The 22,381-nt window shown below is 34.1% G+C and overlaps 1 pseudogene; it reads left to right on the top strand.

The window, feature by feature from the left end:
- LOC149576310 (inorganic pyrophosphatase TTM1-like) overlaps nucleotides 1–22,048 on the top strand; it is a 24,645-nt pseudogene extending 2,597 nt beyond the window's left edge.
- Nucleotides 22,049–22,381: the final 333 nt, after the last annotated feature.

Below are 22,381 nucleotides of genomic sequence, written 5' to 3'. Positions count from 1 at the left end.
TCCAAGAGAGTTTGTGAAAATAGTTACCATAAACTCAAATCCAAAGAGAGAGTGAAAGAATGAACAACCACCAATGAATCAACAAGAGGAGACAAAGATTTGAAAGGGGAAAGCAAAGAAAACCCCTTGTGAATAATATGAATGAGGCAAATGCCTAAAGAATGAAAGAAGGAGAGAGAAGAGAGAAAAATGGAGTCACTGGCTCATTACAAGAACTACATGGTGATTGTGTGTTAAGAATGAGAGAGAAGCATCTCTTATAAAGAGATGAGAAGAGGAGTTATTTGTAACTCCCAAGTGAATGATTGCCACATTCATAAGTGTTTGCATATCAAGTGTCATAATCCTCTTAAGGATGAATAAACTATATTCCTTAATAAAGGAATTACAAAAAAGACTTGTCCTCACATGTGGACTAGAGGACAAACAACTTAAGGGATACCTTGGTTTATCCCATTTAATAAATACAACCAAGGAAAGATTATAAATTCTAACAATAATTTTCTATGAGTGAAGCCTTTTATTTTGACTAAGGACATTTTAATGTCAAAAATTAGGCAAGGATTATTCTCCACCCTTGATTAACCATTTCTTGTCTTTTGATCTCAACCATCCAATTTTCTTTAAAAAGAGGGCTCTCCCCTCATATGAGGACACACTCTTGAATATTGTTATGCTACAGGTTTTCTTGGAGCTTTTGGAGAATTTCTCATTTTTTGTCTCATTCTTTCATACACTTCATATTGGTCTTAAGATCATATTGCATGTTAGTGTAGTTTCTTTGCAAATAGTTAGATCACATAGCTTAATAGTTGGATTTGTAACATTCCCATCTCATTTTAGCATAGCTTTCATTGCACATCTCATCCTAATATAGTTTCATTTTTGCATTGCATGATCCAAGAGTTCTTTGACACTAGCACTCTTGCTCTTGTCTAAAGAATCTCTCATTTTGTGGTTTACTAGCAAGGACTACATTTCTAAGGCTTAGCTGAGAGCTCTTATATGCTCATTTGTATGTCCCTTGCACTCCATGACTAGGGAGCTCTAAGTTGGCATTCAATTTTTCCAATCTATGGAGAATATCGGATAGAATGGTTTAGAGAAGTGCACCTATCCTAGTGTACACCCACTAGACCAAAAAACCCTAGACTTTTTTGTTCTTTTATTCATGCTCAGTCTAGAAGACCAACCAAAGTTGAAGAGTAGTTCACCTTCTCCCTTGTTACTACCTTTGTAAACATATATGTTAGATCATCATCTATATGTATCTTGTCCAGCTTTAACTATCCATCCTCCAAAACTGATTCGATGAAATGGTACTACAACTATATGTGTTTGGTCTTTGAATGAAAAGCTAAATTCTTTACAAGATGAATATCACTCTAACTATCTGTAAATAAATAATTATCCTTGTGAGGGTGTGCTAATTCTTCTGAGAAGAACTGAAGTCATATCATCTCCTTGGCTACCTCTGTAGCAACTACATACTCTGCCTCTATAGTGGATAAAGTATTGACCTTCTGTAACCTAGAAACCCATCTCATGGCTGCACACAAATAGTAAAAGCATAACCTATAGTACTCCACCTGGTATCAATATCCCCTACCAAATCTAAGTCAACATAACCCTAAAAATTAGTAGTAGGGCCCCTAAAGTGTAAACACTTATTGAATGTTCCTTACAAATATCTGAGAATCTATTTGACCACATTCCAATGGTCAATTCTTGGATGACTCATATACTTACTAATGACTCCCACTACATGTGCAATATATGGCCTTGTACATACCATAACATACATCAAGCTTCCTATAGCTAAAGAATAGGGTACCTTGGACATCTTATCCTCTCGTGCTGCTATCTTGAGACACATCTCCTTAGTCAACTTCAAATGACCAGGTAAAGGTGTGCTGATAGTGTTGGTGTTTGAAAATGTTACCCGTTTTCAATTATCTCCATGAGAATTGACATATCTAGGGGCAGCTAACTCCCATTTTAAACATATCATTTCAGACACAGGGCCAACTATAAGGCATGGCCCTTCTTCTTCTTCAGGCTCTGCAAAACCTAGACGGGTGGACCTACAGATTCTTTATATGGTACCAGTTGTCAAAGCATACACTGAGTCTATTAAGAAGCAGATAAAACCCTTATTTCTCCTAATGGTTTATGAAACAACATAGATTCTACAATAGCTAGGTGCAAACCGATATTATTCATAAACTGAGTGAGGGTTTAAAACTTTTATGTCCACTTCAACATGAAGGGAAAAAGATTGATTTATATTGAGAAAAGACAACATGTTCAATATGCAGCAAAAAACTTTAATGATCCTACAAACCACCAGTGCCTTATCCATTAGGGCAATCCTACACTCCAGAATTATGCATCCTTGAACATCAATCAACATATGGCATATGTTAATACATTCATGTTCAATCTGTTCACCTTATGAATTAGACAACAATATCCAATATAACCCATACTTTCTCACATCCTTCTTAATTGAATCTGCAACCTTGTCTGAAACCACAAGCAATTATATGACTCCTTGAGTTAAAGGCAAGCAAACTTCAAACATACAATCGGGCAATTGCAAATAGGTTCAAAATCTTTGTTCTTGAACATATAACATTACAAACTCAACAAGAAAGGAGACAGAATTATATTGAAATTCAAAACCTTCTGCACACTATATTTATCTCCTTGAAATAAGTACATTAGGAATGCATAAAACAAGATCCAAGATCACACTATTGTATCATAACTATCTATGAAATCTATATGTTGTTCATAGAAGACATGCTGGGTATGTGGCTTTCACAGCCTAAGCAGAGCTCTAGGAATTGGAAAAATAGAAAACTGACCAACAACCCCTTTTTCTAGCCTTGGGATCTCACTTAAATACCGTGAGATGCAACAAGCTTCAGGCATAGAGAACTGACAAGTGTCCCTTACAAAAGATACAACAAGTTTTTAACGGAAGAAAGAAGAAAAATGATTAACAGAACATCATGTAGATCAAATATTCTCCTGTAAGCTCCTTTTCTATTACCATTGTTTGTTGATTCGGCTCCACCACTGATTTGTTGTGTGCGCAATTGTTAAGACCGCCCTATCAATGAGAAAATCAACTCTGAAAAAATACGCACCAACCTAGGCCCATGGGTTTTGTCAAGATGACTACTGAATGAGAATCATCTTTACTTCCCACTCTTTACTGATCATGCCAGGCTTCAGAAATAACAGAATCATTACTTAGCATGTAGTACAGAAGCCGAAAAACAATGTGGTTATTAAAAATAACAAAATAGGGATGCTCTAATCCCCAGCCACGTCTGCTTCCTTAACCAACTTCTTGCCAAAATTTTCCATCTACTGACACAAAAAGGGGGGACACGCACAAAAAGTGAAGAAGACTATACCCAAGGGTATAAAATCTTCCTCATCCTCTTCCAAAACTATGCACAGGGTCTCAAATATTTTTGCTACCCTAGCATCAAACTAAGATGCTTTGAAAATTTGTTTAAAAGATGATGTTTCTGCTGAAAAGGTTGTTAGCTTACAAAGTATATTCCTTGTTCTTCTTACCACCTTGGTGACTTGACTACGACACCTGATTACTAGCTTTCCTCTCTCAAAAAACCATACACAGGCATACAAAGCTAACCATTTTCCTTTTCTGAACCATCCTCTGAAAATAAATAAATTATTTTTCAAACTATCAGTGTCCCAGAACCAACTACTCTTAACTAACAATCCTTCCGCTATCCATACCCTCAGACTTAGTGAAATCTTTAGAAACATCTTTTGAATAAATCACCAGGACTGAAAAATGCAGAGGCTATGGTATACAAACTTACCTAAAGCCTTTTCTTTTATCTCTGTAACTTCTACATTTTATCCTTGAGCCAACTACTTGACACTCATGCCAAATTTATCTCAATCCCAACAGTAATTTTTTTTTGTTCAGAGATGACTCACGAATTTCTACTCGCACAAGTTGATATTGGGAAAATCTCACTTGTTACACCCTGTTCTTTACTTTCACACGCGAAGGTTTTCATGTCTCATTAATATGCATAATGATACCACCTTCAATAGTAAAATATTCACCGTCGATCTTGAAGATCTTATAAGTTGAAAATGTGAGCATGATAGCTTTGAAATCCACTAGGCAAGCTGGTCTGGAATAACCCAATCATAATTAGCCATGTGTTGTAATTTATCTTTTAGTGGGCGCTTCTTGCTTCTAGGAAATGCAAACACACAAGAACCGTAGATCTGAATTGAATCAACGACCTGAGTCTGCCCCACATGTCAGGCTTGTGCATTCCCACACTTCTTATCTTGTGAGCATGTTGATATAGCGGGCCAGTGCCCTCTATCAATCTAAAGAAGATCAACGGTTGATGAAAAAAAATCCTGAATAACCATTGCACTATTCCTTTATCACAAAACACGTGACACTTCAAAATGACATGATTTGGTTAATTGCGATATGGGTCCACAATCCTTTTACCCACATTATAAAATCATACAGAGATAAAACAATGCGAGCAAACACTAGCCCTTGATGCTGGCTTAGATCGACAGTGATTCAGAATTTCAATAATAGGCAGCCCATCACAATGATCCTGACCAATTAGAAAATACCTTTTATTGCACGTGTTTTGACAATCCTGACCGCGGCATTCAAAACTTCGGCGCCCATGACATCATTACTTCCTCGCATTTTGGTCCCACTGTGCCACACATCGTAAAGTGGCACGCCTGCAATATTTATCTACCTCTCATCTTGAAAATGCGGGTATGCCTCATTTGTCAATCTCACATAGATCGAAGATGTTCATAAATTGTCCTCTTCACTCGTACGAACATCTCCTTGTGTCTTCATAAGAGAAAAATGTCACTTATGCGCTTGCCCGCATTTTGTAACTTCCTCGCATTTTGAAAATTCGGGCCAGTGCCCTCCATCAATCTGAACAAGATCTTCAATCATCGAGACTTGCATTGTAAGTTTGAAAAGCAACTTTTTGGATTTAAAAACGTGTAAACCCTGATTACCTTAAACTTAAAATAGATTTAATCAAAACATTATTTCAATTTTGCCTAAGGTTTAAAGAGGCATGCCCTGAGCAAGAAAATGAGAAGGGGCTAAAGGATTTCAAAGGACATGGTGGATTTGTATAAAGTAATAGGTTCTTGACTAAATTCTGCATATTAAATGGGGTAGAAAATAGATTTAGGATTTGTTCAAAATAAGACTTTGTTATATAACTCAGAATGACAAATTACCATCATGGAAGGCTTAGGCAAACTGAATGAAAATTGTCAGAGTCATTGAACACCTTAAGGATATCAAATGGACAGCTGAGTGCACATTCAATTATGGGCATTCATAGGGCTTGGATTTCTCAAAATTTCAAATGGATGCTCAAAATGGGAATGCAATTTTGAGCACTAACAGTGGCTCTGTCTGGGGAAGCATGTCCCTTGTGGGCTTGGTAAGATTCTAGATCTCTGGGAGAAGCAGACCACATACCTAAAACAAAAAATCTTCTCTCGAACAACTTATTGAAAACAAGGAAACAACTACTCCTACTATTTACAAACGATGACCCTAGGCCACCGAACTTCAACAAAATTGTTTACCTCTGTCATAAACATGATTCTCATCTGAACTTTCATGAGGTAAACTGAAATTTCTCCTCCTATTAGTTTCACCAATCATATTATCATTATATAATAGATTACTTGGCAAAACAAAATCATCACTCTTACTTTCATAATGCATATAAAAACTTACTTCGTCCTCAACCGTTTGCTCATTACGAAAGTTCTTATCAGCATGGTTAAACATATCAGACTGAAACTGAAAAATCTCTTTATTTAATGACTCATGCATGCTATCATTTTTGAATATGAAGGCTTCATATTCAACTTGGGGAAAAGGATCAGACATACCTTCAAACTGCGTATCCCTTTGCATAACTGGATAGGAATCAAATGAACAATCTAACTGATACTCACATATGTCATCAATATCAACATCTGAAACTAATATGGGATCTTCAAATGATCCTTTGAGATCAGCAAGTGGATTAGTCATCACAGTAAAATATTCATCATAAAAATCATTGCAAGGTATAGGCAAATTTTCAATAACTGTCTCATCAAACACCTTGTTATCATAATCAAATGCAACATCATGATCATATTCACTGTGAAACTCGGAAGAACATTCTAATCTCTTACAGCAGTAGGATAAAATATCATCATTAAACTCATTCTCAACTAAATCTGAATTGTCCATGTGTTCTTCAAAAAGAGGATTGATAACTCCATGCAAAGCGCTTTTGTAGACATTAGGACAAATGATGTGCTGATAAACATCAAAATCCTCACCATATAATGGATTAGTGAAAACTTTAAAACCATTTCTAACGTCATTGTCATGGACACTTTCAGCATATGAAGAAAAAAAATCAAAATCATATGAAGACTCAACATCCACTCCGTCAATGAAGCATGTAGAATACAAATCAAAGTGACTTTCATTGTCTCCATATAGGTGATTCAAATGTCTTGCAAGAAAATCATCATTTATCTTACCAATAGGTGCTAATGCATTAATCTCAAGATCAATCACATATTGATCATCACTATACGCATCTTCAAGACATTTTTCTACACAATTAGGTAATATGTCCTTATATATAACCTCTTTGTCTTCATATTTTGTAGACACATTTTCTTCATAACTTTTAATCTCAAATTGATTTACACAATTTTGAAATGGAAACTCACTTTTAGATTTAGAAATAGTACTCATACCTTTACTAGCAAGAGAACACTGACTTCTATCATTGCTCCCTTCTTCCCAATCAACATCTGATTCACATGAAGACACATATGTACTATCACAATTCTCTTCTTGACCTGAGCAAAAAGTGTCACCATTGTCTTCACATGATGTTTCTTCACAATATGTTGGATCAACAATTTCATCTTTATCACTTGATACATCACTTCCAGGTTCTTCATCCTCATACTAAGATAAATACCTTTCCTCTTCCTGATTCGTTATGTTTTTAACACAATGCGAATCATCAATACGAAAATGAATGACTGGATTTATATCTTGCCTGGATAACTCATCAAATGAATCAATTCTATCATTCGCTGTTGTAATACCATAAACATGTGCATTCAATTCAGCACAAATGGAATCATTTCTTCTTTGCAACAAAGAGATTTCATGCTCACATTTTTTTATTTCTGAATCTTCAACAAAACTATTTACGACAATAGGAGTGCTTATTTGCTGATCTAAAATTAAACATTCAATGACATTGATTTGTTCTTTGCACCTCATCTTGCCAGCAAATATTTCTAGAGAAGTGAGTCCGAGTTAAGCCATATTTTATGTTATTCTCAATCTCTATTGCTATCATGAATGCCTAATACAAAGTTCTACATTCCTTATCTCTCAACAGATAGTTCATCTTTTTATCAAATGCACCGAGATAAACCACTAAACACATTTGATCATCCAGCTTGTAAATTTCAGGAATTTCATTTAAAATCTTTGCAAATTTGATATTAAATTCAGGAACTAACTCACCATTCCTGATTTGAATTTTCAAAAACTTATCAAAATAGTCAGAGATGCTTACTCTTTCCCTGAACTGCATCATGAAGGCTGACATTAATTCATCACAAGATGAAACTGAACATGCTGGTAAGAATGAAAACTAGTCCCTAGCATCATCTTCTAAAGTCTGAACAAACAATTTCATCTGAATGTCTTCATGAGCAATTTCAAAATCACCAACCAAGTCACTAAACAACTGAACATGATGACTGGCTGAAATTTCATGGTTTCCACTAAACTTAGGTAAATACTTTCTGAGATCGTAAGGCATAATATTTGGAAAACCATGAATACCATTAAAATTCAATGGCATATACCTCCTGGTAGAGATGGATCTAGGAATTTCACTAATAAGCTGCATACTAGATGAGATGAAACTTGACATTCTTCAACTCAAGACTCATTCATCATTAAATACTTTCAGAATTCATCATTTGCAGCAGATCTTCACAACCTTCTACCAAATGAATGCTTCAAATACACTTCACAACTTTAAAACAACAATTGAAATCAAATCCAACGAAATGTATAAAACATAAAACTATTTTCCTCTTCTTAGTGCTCAAACTTCGCTTGATGGAGAATACATATGTAGAACTAACTTTCATGGGAAAGAAAATTGCATGAAAGTATAAAATACCTCAAGTGTTACTGTATGAAACCACTGATCTGCTAATTAGCCTGATGCTAACATGAATTCCTCACACCACTGATCATAACCTTATAGAGTCGCCATCTCATTGAAGAGAGAAATGAAATCACAGCTGTGATTCATCTTTATCATTACAAATTCTTGCGACAACAGATCAAACAACACTTCCAGAATTATTTGTCAGAAACTTATAATAGATCTCTCTTCTTGCTTGCAAATTCATCTAACTTTCAGATCTACTTGATTCCCATGAAAACTCTTGAAAATAATTTATACATCACTGATCTACAATGATTCAGAGATCCTTTAGATAGAGTCGCCAGTCACTATTCTGAGAAAGATTTTAAACGTGATTCATAACATTACAGATCTGAATTGAAAATTCAACTTGAAAACTTTGCAAAACTTTTTAAAAACATTTAAAAGAGAGAAAACATCTTTCACCAATTCTGACTCTGAATTACAACAGTATTCTGAAAATAACAATCGGTTGACATGACTGAAGATGAACACTCTTAGCAACACAATCTATATTCAACCTTAAAAAATACTGTTGTAAATGGATAAAACTTATTGGGGTGCATGATTTGGAGTAAGAAAACTGAAAAGAACATCAGAGAACTTACTACTGAAACTTTTTAATGCACTTCTCCTGCTGTATTGAATCTCTTCTTTTCAAATTCTCAAAGTTTGTCTTAAATCTGATTCAATACATTCCCCAGAAGAGTCGCCATTTTGTTGGTGTTTGAAAACATTACCCGTTTCCAATTATCCCCATGAGAACCTGACATATCTAGGGGCAGCTAACTCCCATTTTAAACATATCATTTCAGACACAGGACCAACTATAAGGCATGGCCCTTCTTCTTCTTTAGGCTCTACAAAACCTAGGCAGGTGGACCTACAGATTCTTTATATGGTACCAGTTGTCAAAGCATACACTGAATCTATTAAGAAGCAGATAAAACCCTTGTTTCTCCTAATGGTTTATGAAACAACATAGATTCTACAATAGCTAGGTGCAAACTGATATTATTCATAAACTGAGTGAGGGTTTAAAACTTTTATGTCCACTTCAACATGAAGGGGAAAAGATTGATTTATATTGAGAAAAGACAACATGTTCAATACGTAGCAAAAAACTTTAATGATCCTACGAACGACCAGTGCCTTATCCATTAGGGCAATCCTACACTCCAAAATTATGCATCCTTGAACATCAATCAACATGTGGCATACGTTAATACATTCATGTTCAATCTGTTCACCTTATGAATTAGACAACAATATCCAATATAACCCCATACTTTCTCACATCCTTCTCAATTGAATCTGCAACCTTGTCTAAAACCACAAGCAATTATATGACTCCTTGAGTTAAAGGCAAGCAAACTTCAAACATACAACTAGGTAATTGCAAATAGGTTCAAAATCTTTGTTCTTGAACATATAACATTACAAACTCAACAAGAAAGGAGACATAATTATATTGAAATTCAAAACCTTCTGCACACTGTACTTATATCCTTGAAATAAGTACATTAGGAATGCATAAAACAAGATACAAGATCACACTACTGTATAATAACTATCTATGAAATCCATATGCTGTTCATACAAGACATGCCGGGTATGTGGCTTTCACAGCCTGAGCGGAGCTCTAGGAACTGGAAAAATAGAAAACTAATCAACAACCCCTTTTTCTAGCCTTGGGATCTCACTTAAATACCGTGAGATGCAACAAGCTTCAGGCATAGAGAACTGACAAGTGTCCCTTACAAAAGATACAACAAGTTTTTAACGGAAGAAAGAAGAAAAATGATTAACAGAACATCATGTAGATCAAATATTCTCCTGTAAGCTCCTTTTCTATTACCATTGTTTGTTGATTCGGCTCCACCACTGATTTGTTGTGTGCGCAATTGTTAAGACCGCCCTATCAATGAGAAAATCAACTCTGAAAAAATACGCACCAACCTAGGCCCATGGGTTTTGTCAAGATGACTACTGAATGAGAATCATCTTTACTTCCCACTCTTTACTGATCATGCCAGGCTTCAAAAATAACAGAATCATTACTTAGCATGTAGTACAGAAGCCAGAAAACAATGTGGTTATTAAAAATAACAAAATAGGGATGCTCTAATCCCTAGCCACATCTGCTTCCTTAACCAACTTCTTGCCAAAATTTTCCATCTACTGACACAAAAAGGGGGGACACGCACAAAAAGTGAAGAAGACTATACCCAAGGGTACAAAATCTTCCTCACCCTCTTCCAAAACTATGCACAGGGTCTCAAATATTTCTACTACCCTGGCATCAAACTAAGATGCTTTGAAAATTTGTTTAAAAGATGATGTTTCTGCTGAAAAGGTTGTTAGCTTACAAAGTATATTCCTTGTTCTTCTTACCACCTTGGTGACTTGACTATGACACCTGATTACTAGCTTTCCTCTCTTAAAAAACCATACACAGGCATACAAAGCTAACCATTTTCCTTTTCTAAACCATCCTCTAAAAATAAATAAATCATTTTTCAAAGTATCAGTGTCCTAGAACCAACTACTCTTAATGAACAATCCTTCCGCTATCCATACCCTCAAACTTAGTGAAATCTTTAGAAACATCTTTTAAATAAATCACCAGGACTGAAAAATGCAGAGGCTATGGTATACAAACTTACTTGAAGCCTTTTCTTTTATCTTTGTAACTTCTACATTTTATCCTTGAGCCAACTACTTAACACTCGTGCCAAATTTATCTCAATCCCAGCAGTAATTTTTTTTTGTTCAGAGATGACTCACAAATTTCTACTCGCACAAGTTGATAGTGGGAAAATCTCACTTGTTACACCCTGTTCTTTACTTTCACACACGAAGGTTTTCATGTCTCATTAATATGCATAATGATACCACCTTCAATAGTAAAATATTCACCATTGATCTTGAAGATCTTATAACTTGAAAATGTGAGCATGACGGCTTTGAAATCCACTAGGCAAGCTGGTCCAGAATAACCCAATCATAATTAGCCATGTGTGCAATTTATCTTTTAGTGGGTGCTTCTTGCTTCTAAGAAATGCAAATGCGCAACAACCATAGATTTGAATTGAATCAATGACCTAAGTCCGCCATACATGTCAGGCTTGCGCATTCTCGCACTTCTTATCTTGTGAGCATGTTGATATAGCGGGCCAGTGCCCTCCGTCGATCTAAAGAAGATCAACGGTTGATGAAAAAAAAATCCTGAATAACCATTGCACTGTTCCTTTATCACAAAACATGTGACACTTCAAAATGGCATGATTTGGTTAATTGTGATACGGGTCCATAATCCTTTTACCCACATTATAAAATCATACAGAGATAAAACAATGCGAGCAAACACTAGCCCTTGATGTTGGCTTAGATCGATGGTGATTCAGAATTTCAATAATAGGCGGCCCATCACAATGATCCTGACCAATGAGAAAATACCTTTTATTGCACGTGTTCTGACAATCCTGACTGCGACATTCAAAACTTCGGCACCCATGACATCGTTACTTCCTTTCATTTTGGTCCCATTGTGCCACGTGTCACAAAGTGGCACGCCCGCAATATTTATCTACCTCTCATCTTGAAAATGCGGGTATGCCTCATTCGTCGATCTCACATAGATCAAAGATGTTCATAAATTGTCCTCTTCGCCTGTACAAACATCTCCTTGTGTCTTCATAAGGGACAGATGTCACTCATGTGCTTGCCCGCATTTTGTAACTTCCTCGCATTTTGAAAATGCCGGCCAGTACCCTCCATCGATCTAAACAAGATCTTCAATCGCCGAGATTTGCATTGTAAGTTTGAAAAGAAACTTTTTGGATTTAAAAATGTGTAAACCCTGATTACCTTAAACTTAAAATAGATTTAATCAAAACATTATTTCAAGTTTGCCTAAGGTTTAAAGAGGCATTCCCTGAGCAAGAAAATGAGAAGGGGCTAAAGGATTTCAAAGGACGTGGTGGATTTGTATAAAGTAATAGGTTCTTGACTAAATTTTGCATATTAAATGGGGTAGAAAACAGATTTAGGATTTGTTCAAAATAAGAATTTGTTATATAACTCAGAATGACAAATTAACATCATGGAAGGCTTAGGCAAACTGAATGAAAAGTGTCAGAGACATTGAACACCTTAAGGATCTCAAATGGACAACCAAGTGCACATTCAATTATGGGCATTCATAGGGCTTGACTTTCTCAAAATTTCAAATGGATGCTCAAAATGGGAATGCAATTTTGAGCCAACAGATAGCTTTGGCATTCTCCACATAGAAATGTTACAACACCTTCTAAACATAATCAGTTTGAGATAGCATCAATTTTCTATTCTTCCTATCTCTACAAATCTTCATACCAAGGATTTGTTTTGCTGCCCACAAATCCTTCATAGAAAATGCATGTGCTAACTGACGTTTCAGCCCTTTAATATGATCCATGTTAGACCCAGCTACAAGCATATCATCAAAATATAAATAGAAAATAATGTAGTTGTCATCATCCAACCTCTTAAAATAAACACAATGATCTGAATGACACCTACTATATCCATGCTCATGCATAAAACTATCAAATTTTAGATACCATTGCCAAGGTGCTTACTTCAAGCCATATAAACTTTTCTTCAATTTTCACAATAAGTTCTCCTTACCTTTGACCTTAAATCCCTATGGCTGAGACATATATATCTCTTCATAAAAATCACCATTAAAGAAGGTTGTTTTAACATCAAGCTACTCTAAATGCAAATCTTCAGTAGCTTAAAACAGTACGGATAGAAGTCATCTTAAAAATAGGAGAAAATATCTCATCAAAATCAATTCCTTTTTTCTGTGCAAATCCTTTTACAACTAACCTAGCTTTAAATCTTTTCTTACCTCCATCCTCTTCTTTCAACCTATAAACCCACTTATTTTGTAAAGCCCTTTTAGCTACAAGCAATTTTCATAAATCCCAAGACTTATTTTTTAGCAAAGAGTCCATTTCTTCTTTCATTGTAGACTCCCACTGAATCTTAGTATCCACCTACATAGCTTCATCATAATATTTAGGCTCACCAATATCAATAAGTAAAATAGAATACAAAGAGGGAGAAAATCTTTTTGGAGGTCTAATCTACCTTTTTGACCATCTAACATTCACTGGTGTGTGTGGTATTTGTTATTGCAATTGTTGCACATCATGAGGAATGGCTAGAACATCATCATTTGGAGTATCATCCAGTACTACATAATCATCTTCTTTCTTCTCATGTTGCTACAATAGATCTTTGTACAACACTTTCTCATTGAATATAACATCCCTGCTTCTTACAATTTTATGATTTTCAAAATCCCAAAGCCCATAACAAAATTTATTAATGCCATATCAACCAAATACACATTTATTTGACTTAGCTTCTAGCTTGGTTCTAGTTTCAGAATCTATGTGAGAAAATGCTTTATAACTGAAAGTTTTGAGAAAAGAATAACTCACCTTCTTACTAGTCCATGCTTTCTCTAGAATACCACAACCCAAAGGAGTAGAGGGACCTCTATTAATCAAATATACATCAGTATTGATAGCCTCCACCCACATGTGTAAGGACAGCCCAACATGCAACCTTATGCTTCATGCACACTTCATTATAGTCTTGTTCATGTGTTCAGCTACTCCATTTTCCTATGGAGCCCTTGGAATATTTTTCTATCTATGAATACCATTAGTGGAGCAATAATATTCAAATTCATGACTACAATACTCACCACCATTATTAGATCTGAGATATTTTAATTTCGTACCAGTCTCATTTTCAACCAAGCATTTTCATTTCTTAAAAGTTTGAAATACATTAGATTTCTATCTAAGAAAATAAATCCATACTTTTCTAGTTGTACCATCAATAAATGTAACATAATAATGAGAGCCACCAAGGGAAGATACCTGGGCTGGTTCCTATACATCTATATGAACAAGCTCTAATTTCTATTTTTTGTTTTCCTTCCTAGTCTTCACAAAACTCGCTCTCTTTTGTTTTACATACACACAAATTTCACAAAAATCCATATTAACACATTTTAGACCTAGTAAAACTTTCTTTGAATAAAGTACTTTTATACCTTTCTCACTCATGTGCCTAAGTCTATTGTGCCACAATGTTGTATCAGAATCTACAACAGCTATTTGTTTTCCCTACTCAACTATAGCAACTATTCTTGAAAATTTATTTTTCTCTAAAACAATTAAAGTGTAATGTTTGGTTTTGGAATGTACTTCAAATCACTCCTAGTTCCCAATTTAGGGTCTTATGAATGGCTTCAAGAATTTTTCTCTACTTGGAAATGTATAGAATTTGTATTTATTATCAACCAATTCCAATTTCTTGAACTATATAATAATGTTTCTGTAACACACACACACACACACACACACACACACACACACACACACACACACACAACTACATTTGACCTCATTTTTCTACCAAAATTTTTGACCATCAACTAAAAATGTTTAGGTTGGTTGGAATGTAGAAGGAAAAAATTTATTTATTTTACATCTAGGCCTTGTGTTGGTAAAAAATTTGACCAACACATGTTGGTCAAAATTTCAACCAAAATGGGGCTTAGATGTAAAAAAATAAAAAAATTCCCTACATGCGGGATCATTTTCTATTTGTTTTCGTCTCTTCTTCCTCTAGCACTTTTTCACTCCATTTAAGAGACTGTAGATTCTCTAAATTGCTGCCTCTCGTTAGCAGTTTCCAATTATTACTCTGAGCCATTCTCTACATGACCTCTTTATCTATGAGTCTGCTATACAAACCCCCTCTATGGCCTGGTGAGATCTCTTCTTGGATTCAGTGCAACCCTCTTATAGGAAAAATAAAAACAAAATTGAAGGATCATATAGAGCTTTGAAATGATGAAATGGAAGAGAATCGATAATCACAAAGTCTTCTAATTGTGCATTCTTCATAAAAGAAGAACTGAACAATGTAGGATGAATGATTTCAATCATTTCATCTTCTACAATCATTTCAATCCCCTATTAAAAGTTGGTGAGCTAATGGGCAACCTCAAACTTTACTCAGGGTATAAGTTATATTGCCTTCTAAAGATTTAAAATATCAAATTTGAGAATGATGCGTTTATTTCTTCTTTTCTTGTCGATTATAACAAAACTACAATGCTAATTATTTTTCCATTCAAGAGAAACTATAACTTAATAAATGGTCTAACTATTTTTAGCTTCGACAAGCTCTCATAACTCAGACTATCATCATAGAAATTCCTACTAGACTCATTGCTATTGAGGACACACCCTTTTTATAGTAGCAAAATTCATAGGAGCTAGCATAGAAATCTCAAGAAATTGGAATAGTACGCTTAGTATGGTTGAACCTGCATGCCCTATAAATTCTAATTGCTACCAGTGGATTCTCTTCAACATCAACTTCCAAGCATGGCCCCTTGTGGACTTGTCATCAGTTAAACAGTTGGTGATAACATGGACATGGAGGTTTTGTAATGTTGCAATGGCCTGAAATATGTGCCCCACTTATGAGATACCTCCCAAACTTAAATAGCAACCTTAATAAGTGAATCCTCAAGATTACCAAGTAGTAAGCATGAGTTCTTTGTAACTTACTATAGCCATGGAAGTCAAGGCAATGCTTTTCCATATCTTGATTAGTATAACCTCCTTGTAGATACTTACCTTCATTTTAAAAATTTGATAATCTTTAAAAGGAAAAATTAGTAGGATGGGCAGCAGCTGGAGGAGGGTAAGGAGAAATCCCAAGGGGCTTGATTATGGTAGAGCTCATGGGATCTTCATTATAGAAATATCTTTAGTAGACTACTAAGATTTAGGGTTTTGAGGTTTGTTGGATTGGGAATGGGAAGAAGGGTTGATCTAGGATTTTTATACTGGTCCAATTCCTCTTTATCATAAGAATTTTTGTAATGGTGGTAAGTTTATAGGAGCATAGGTTGCTAAGAAATTCTTTGAATCATCTTTGAGCACTCACTGCATCTTGGTGATGCTCATAAGGGTGAAGCACTAGAATTTGTTGGGATAGGATGCTTACCCATGAAGTGATCCAACTCATAAAGATTACTTGAAACTATGCAGTTGAATCCCAATAAATCATCACATAATTTAATACATTTTTGAAAACAACACCTATATATTTGTGAAATTAGTTGAGAATATGGTGATGGTCTCCCAGCATTTGATTTTTCCATCTTTCAGATGGCATCCTGAATAGAGTCTTGAGAGAATCAAGAGTTTTCTCAGTAAAAACCTTAGAAAATTGATGGGTGTAAGCCTTTATAAGACCTTGCCACATGACTAAAGCTTTAGTACTCTTGTTTGTCTCTAAATTGAGGCCTTAGTGGAATAAACTGGCTTCTTTTTCCTTAGCATTCTAGCATACGACTCTGCAGATCCAAGATTTTCACTGGATGGCTGACCAATGTTTCACTTTGCTAAGAGTGTTCTCTAGGTGACCATAAAGCATAATTTAGGTTCTATTTTAGCATTTTTTTTCCATTGGGGTTAAAATATTGACATTCTAAACCTAGAGAGAGAATGGATATTTACTTCAAAATCTTATATTAGATTTCTGCCAGCCCAATAGACAAGATTTAATATATATGTGGAAGTGCTTTCCAAAGGTTAGCAACTGGGTAAGGACAAATGTTGCATGCAATTTAGGGTATCCTACATTGGTCTATAGTTAAAACATTTCATAGAACTAAGAGAAATTGGAAAATTGATATTCTTACCATGGTGACATCTATATCCAAATCTAAATCGAAAATAACATAGTATTTAATGTTTGTAGTGAGCTTAACTAAAAATACAACATCATGGAAAAAGTAGTCCCATGAAGTCCTGGTGCTTCATCTTTGTGCACATCACCTAGATCCAATGAGTGGTAAGTATTCCATTTAATTTTATGAGAGATCAATTCATGTGAATCACTACTCATGAAACATGGGTCAATGAGTTGGACTCAAACTACACAGTTGAATCTTGATGGCAATATCATAATGGAGAGTAGTTTTTGTTGTCATCATCCTACTTGTTGACCTGCACACCATCATTTTTGGACTTATAACATAAATTATCAACTTCTCTCCTAGAGTTGATAGTGTCATATTCAAGGCTCAAGAATTTTTTAAGTTTTTGTCTTTTTTTATTAGTTCTTTTTTTTTTTTATTCTAATTTATTGGACATATATGGTGGTCATTCTGGAGATCTTAGTCTTGAATCTATTTCATAAATTGAATAGTGGAGGACCCTTTCTTTATGAATGCAACTTCTTAACATTACATTACAACCATTTACAACTGTTTGGACCATTTAAAAAGAATCTTGTATATGTTTTTAATCCCAATTTTGTTTCTTCCTTAAGGGAGACTAGAATGTGGTAGTCTTGGAATTAAGATAGATCATAATGGTAAAGATCATTGAGAATGTGCCATATAGAAATCAGAAAATTTCTTCAAAATTTTGATAGTTTTTGTAGACATTGGTTTTAGTGCAATAAAGAAATTGAGATAGTTTAATGAAATAAAAAATGAAAAGATTATTTAGTATTCTCCGAGAGTTATCTATTCCTATTTATTAAATATATCAATTTTTTAAGATAAAACCTAAAAACTATAGAAGAATTTCTATACTGATCAGATGGTCAAAATCATTCTCTTAATTTGCTACCTCTTTGAGTCATGTGCTTTGCAGTTTGAAAAGAGCTAGCAACAATGCATCCATAATCATGGGTGATATTATCTGAATTCAATTGTCCAATTATTTCATTACAGCATGCTTTTGCTTTGCTTTACTGTTATCTAGCTGAAGCTAATAGTTTATTCTCATTCCCCAAATAGACATGAAAGACACTAAATTTTCTATTTGGAAATTTTTGAATTCTTTCTCTACTTTCTGTTGCTAGGAATTAAGATTTAGATCTCAATATGAATGTTCTAATCAATTCTTGGATGATTTTGGATAAAGAACATGTGTAGATACAGTACATTCTTATCTTTTTGAACATCCAAATTTAATAAGAAAAAGTTAACTAGCTGTATTGTTATATTTTTCCTCCTATGTACTTTTGGATTCCATTGACCTTTCTCTAAATACTACCAATTCTTCATACATGAGTCCATTTTATTGGTGGGTAAAGATGGATGTTTGCGTCTTTTACTGAGAAAAAAAATGTAGTCTCAATCATATTGTTAAGATTTCTCCCTATATTTTTATTAGTAGATCCAGTACTGACCAATTATGGTACTCTTCTTCAGAACATAAGGGATTTAAAAGATGGGAAACCTGTAAAAATACCTGCATATGATTTTAAGCTCAGTTGTCACATTGGCTACATGTTTGACTTTTAGTTTGCATTAAACATAATAATTGTAATTGTCACATGTTGTAATATAATAGTTTTGAATTTTCAATTCTTTGCAAGAAATATTAAATGTTGTCTAGGAATTTCTTGAACTGAAGTTTAGAGTTGGCTAAAATCTTATGTGAATTATTTTCCAGGGATGTTGAAGTTCCATCATCTAAGATTGTTATCATTGAGGGTATCCATGCTCTAAATGAACAATTACGGCCATTACTGGATTGTTGTGTGTCTATCACTAGAGGTGTTCACTTTGATCTTGTCAAGTGGGTTCTTAGGGATATTGGCCATTGTGGTTAGGAACCTACAGAGTTCATTTCTCAAATATTAGAAACAATAGTTTGACATTTCCTTATAAATTTTGACAAGGGAGTTCCTTTTGGGAACCAACATACCTATATAGCAAGTTAAATAATCTCCTCTTTGTTGGTTCATTTTTTTTTAAAGGGCCATTATACAAGATAAATTATAGGGACAACATTTTTACATATTTAGTTAGCTTATGCATGTGTCATATGGCTGCTACTTGCTTGTCTTTTGAGTATTTGAGCTTACACATTGTATCTAATCACAAGTCTGCATCTTTTACTATAGGACGTGCAAGTGCACGTAGCTAACTTATTTGTACTTAAAGGAGACATTTGTTCTATTTTTATATATTTTAAGAATCACAACATCACTGTCTCTTGTTTTCCATAGTCAATGACTATAGCATATTGATAACTTTACTAGGTCCTATCATGCTTAAATCTCCTTTGTGTAGTATTGTGGTAGGTGCACATACCAAATGCAGGACAAATATGCTCAATTCTAATTGGCATTAAATAACTATTAATAATAATTCTTGGCATATCTTTGACTTAGACCTATTAAAATATTTGAAAAAAAAACTGTCATAAATTCTACTTTTGTGATTAATGAAACTTTACTATCGACATTCTTTTGTTTGGTCTCAGACCACACCTGTATTTGTTTTTACTCCCCATAGATGGTCTAGTGTACACTTTTCCCTTGAAGATCAATACAAAAACAAATCTCAGATGATTTGTAATTTTATTTTACTTTCCTCTTTAAAAAACAAACTTAATTTTAACAAATATATAATATGATGATTACAGTAGAGCAGTAAATCATTTTAACAAAACCCTACTAATTGAGGAAGTGAGACATGGATGCACAGTTTTTGTTGGCCTATTCAATGTATAATGGTTTAGGCATTCCTATTGTTCTACTATAGTCTATATCTGATATCATGAATGTCATACTTTACTTCAAGATTTCTTCCATGAAACTCCTCATTTATCCAAGATTCAAGTGATGTCTTTTAAGCATGTATTGTTACTAATTGTGCATTCAAAACTTCCTTTCTGAATTTAGATTATTGCTTAACAATACATTAGCCTTTGGTCCAAAACCCATTGCTTTGTGTGACTGGAACCAAGATATGGAGTTCACTCCTAAAGCTTATATTACTTTTGAGAATTCCTTTTGTAAGCATGGGTTATTGTCTACCTTTTTCTTTTGTATATTGTTAATATTGATTGATCATTGGAATAAAGAAACAAGAGAATAATCTTCAAAATTTAATTTGCATTGCTAGTAGGATCTTATTTATTTTAAATGGTGATGATGCCCAAGAATAAAGCTACTTGGTGTATGTTGTCAAGAACTATAGTTTGGATTGTTATCTATAGATATTTGTCTTTGTGTTCTCTAATGAGAGGCATTTACAAATGATATTTTAAAATTTTTTAATTAAATGCGAGAATGGATTTTGTAGGTTTATCCAATGTATAAGGTGCATATTAAACCTCAACTAGAGACTGCACATATTAAAATGATCAATAAATTTAATCCATTTTATGGGTTTCAAACCCCATCTTAAATTTTTAAGGTATTATAATATAACATCTTATGATCTGATCCAAATCATAACTTAGCTAAGTGTCTCAATGGATAATTGTAGTTAGACACTTTAGTTGCCTAATACATGTGCCTGCTAATTTTTTTGTAGTCTAGTTACATTATTACAAAGGACCAAATTAGGGAAGTTTTGTGCATAGAAGATCTTGGAAAAACTAAAGAAACTTACAACATCTATCTTTTTCCCCCTGGGGAAGATGCAGAGACATGCTAGTCTTACCTAAGGATCCAAAGTAGAGAGGGAAAATACAACCTTATGTTTGAGGTAATTATGACTCTATCCCTTGCCTTAGTTTATAATAGGATTTGACATATTTTTTGAGTCACAAAATCTAATATGTAAATTTTATGTTTGCAATTGCAAATATTTTCCAATTTAAGAAAGACCCATTTCTTTCTTAATAAAATTGAAATCCACCTTATCTAAGAAGTTGTCTTTGAGATAGTGAAAGTCTTCATTTCAAACTAAAAGTAGTTGCTATGTCATTGGTACTTGGTGCACTTTACTTTTCTGAAATGATAGAATTTCATTATGATAGCAGGAATGGGTTATAGATCATCCATTTATCATATGTCCAAGGATAACATTTGAAGTTGGTGTCCATCTTCTTGGAGGCTTGATGGCCCTAGGATAGACAATAACTTCATCATTGAAGCGAACAAGTTGTATATTCACAGATGATAGGGTGATAGTGAAAGTTGATAAGCTTGAACAACTACAACGGAAGTACATACAGGTATTCAACATGTCTCAAGACTTTTTGGGCTATGAGAGGCATTCATTTGGGAGGTACTATTGTCTTTCTAATGTTTTGAAAATTGTCGATTTGAATTGTTGTGCATTCATCATCAGGTCCAGGGTAAGGATAGGTCCTTAGTTGTAGAGGTTTCTCAAAAATTGGGCCTTGATGGGTCATATATTCCTTGCTCCTATATTGAGAAAATACAATTTGAGAGGTTAAAAGCTGAAATAATGGTAGGGATTGAGTCACAAAGCTTCATATCATATTTTTATACACCAAACTAGTCACCAAGTTTTCATTCAAGTTATATTTTGTACTTATGTATTATGTGTTTTGACAGGCACTTCCCAATGACCTTAAGTCCAAGTTATTGCAAAATGATTCTAAGGCTACCATACCCAAGTCATTTTCCTTGATATCTGATGCAAAGCCTAGGTTAAAGACAAAGTATAGTAAAAGGTATTTTGCTAAAATCTTGAAAAAAATGTTTTTGGCCATATCATTTCACCATGTAATAATATGAAGGCTTGTATTCACATTTTTTTTATGTATATATTTTTTGTTTGTTAAATAGCTTAATTATCATAATTATTTCAGTTAGTACTTTTTTATTTTAGCTGGACATATGGTTAGTTGAAGCTAAGATACCTTGATCCTTGTTTTCTTTTTTTTAACTAGAAATATAAAGACATACTATTAAACTTTGAGGTGTTTCCATTTGCTATATTTTTGCTTGGAAGATTCTCTTTTCTTTTAACTATTTTGTTCCATTGTTATAAGATCCAGATTTGATTTATGCAGGATACATTGTTATCATTTTCACCATTGTTATTGGCCTGCATGATCCAACATGATTGGTATTTTCAATCTCTTTGTTCATTGTGTCAAACATGAATTTATGGATTGGGTATCTCTCATATTTTGATACTCATCTTTCCCATGTTCTTTTTCTGATACTAGATATTA

This window comes from Cupressus sempervirens, chromosome 1 (genome assembly GCF_028749045.1).
Source record: "Cupressus sempervirens isolate cs-2001-9-10 chromosome 1, ASM2874904v1, whole genome shotgun sequence".
In the NCBI taxonomy this organism is placed as follows: Eukaryota; Viridiplantae; Streptophyta; class Pinopsida; order Cupressales; family Cupressaceae; genus Cupressus; species Cupressus sempervirens.
The sequence above is the reverse complement of the archived record's forward strand: the minus strand, read 5'-3'. Positions and strand labels throughout refer to the sequence as shown.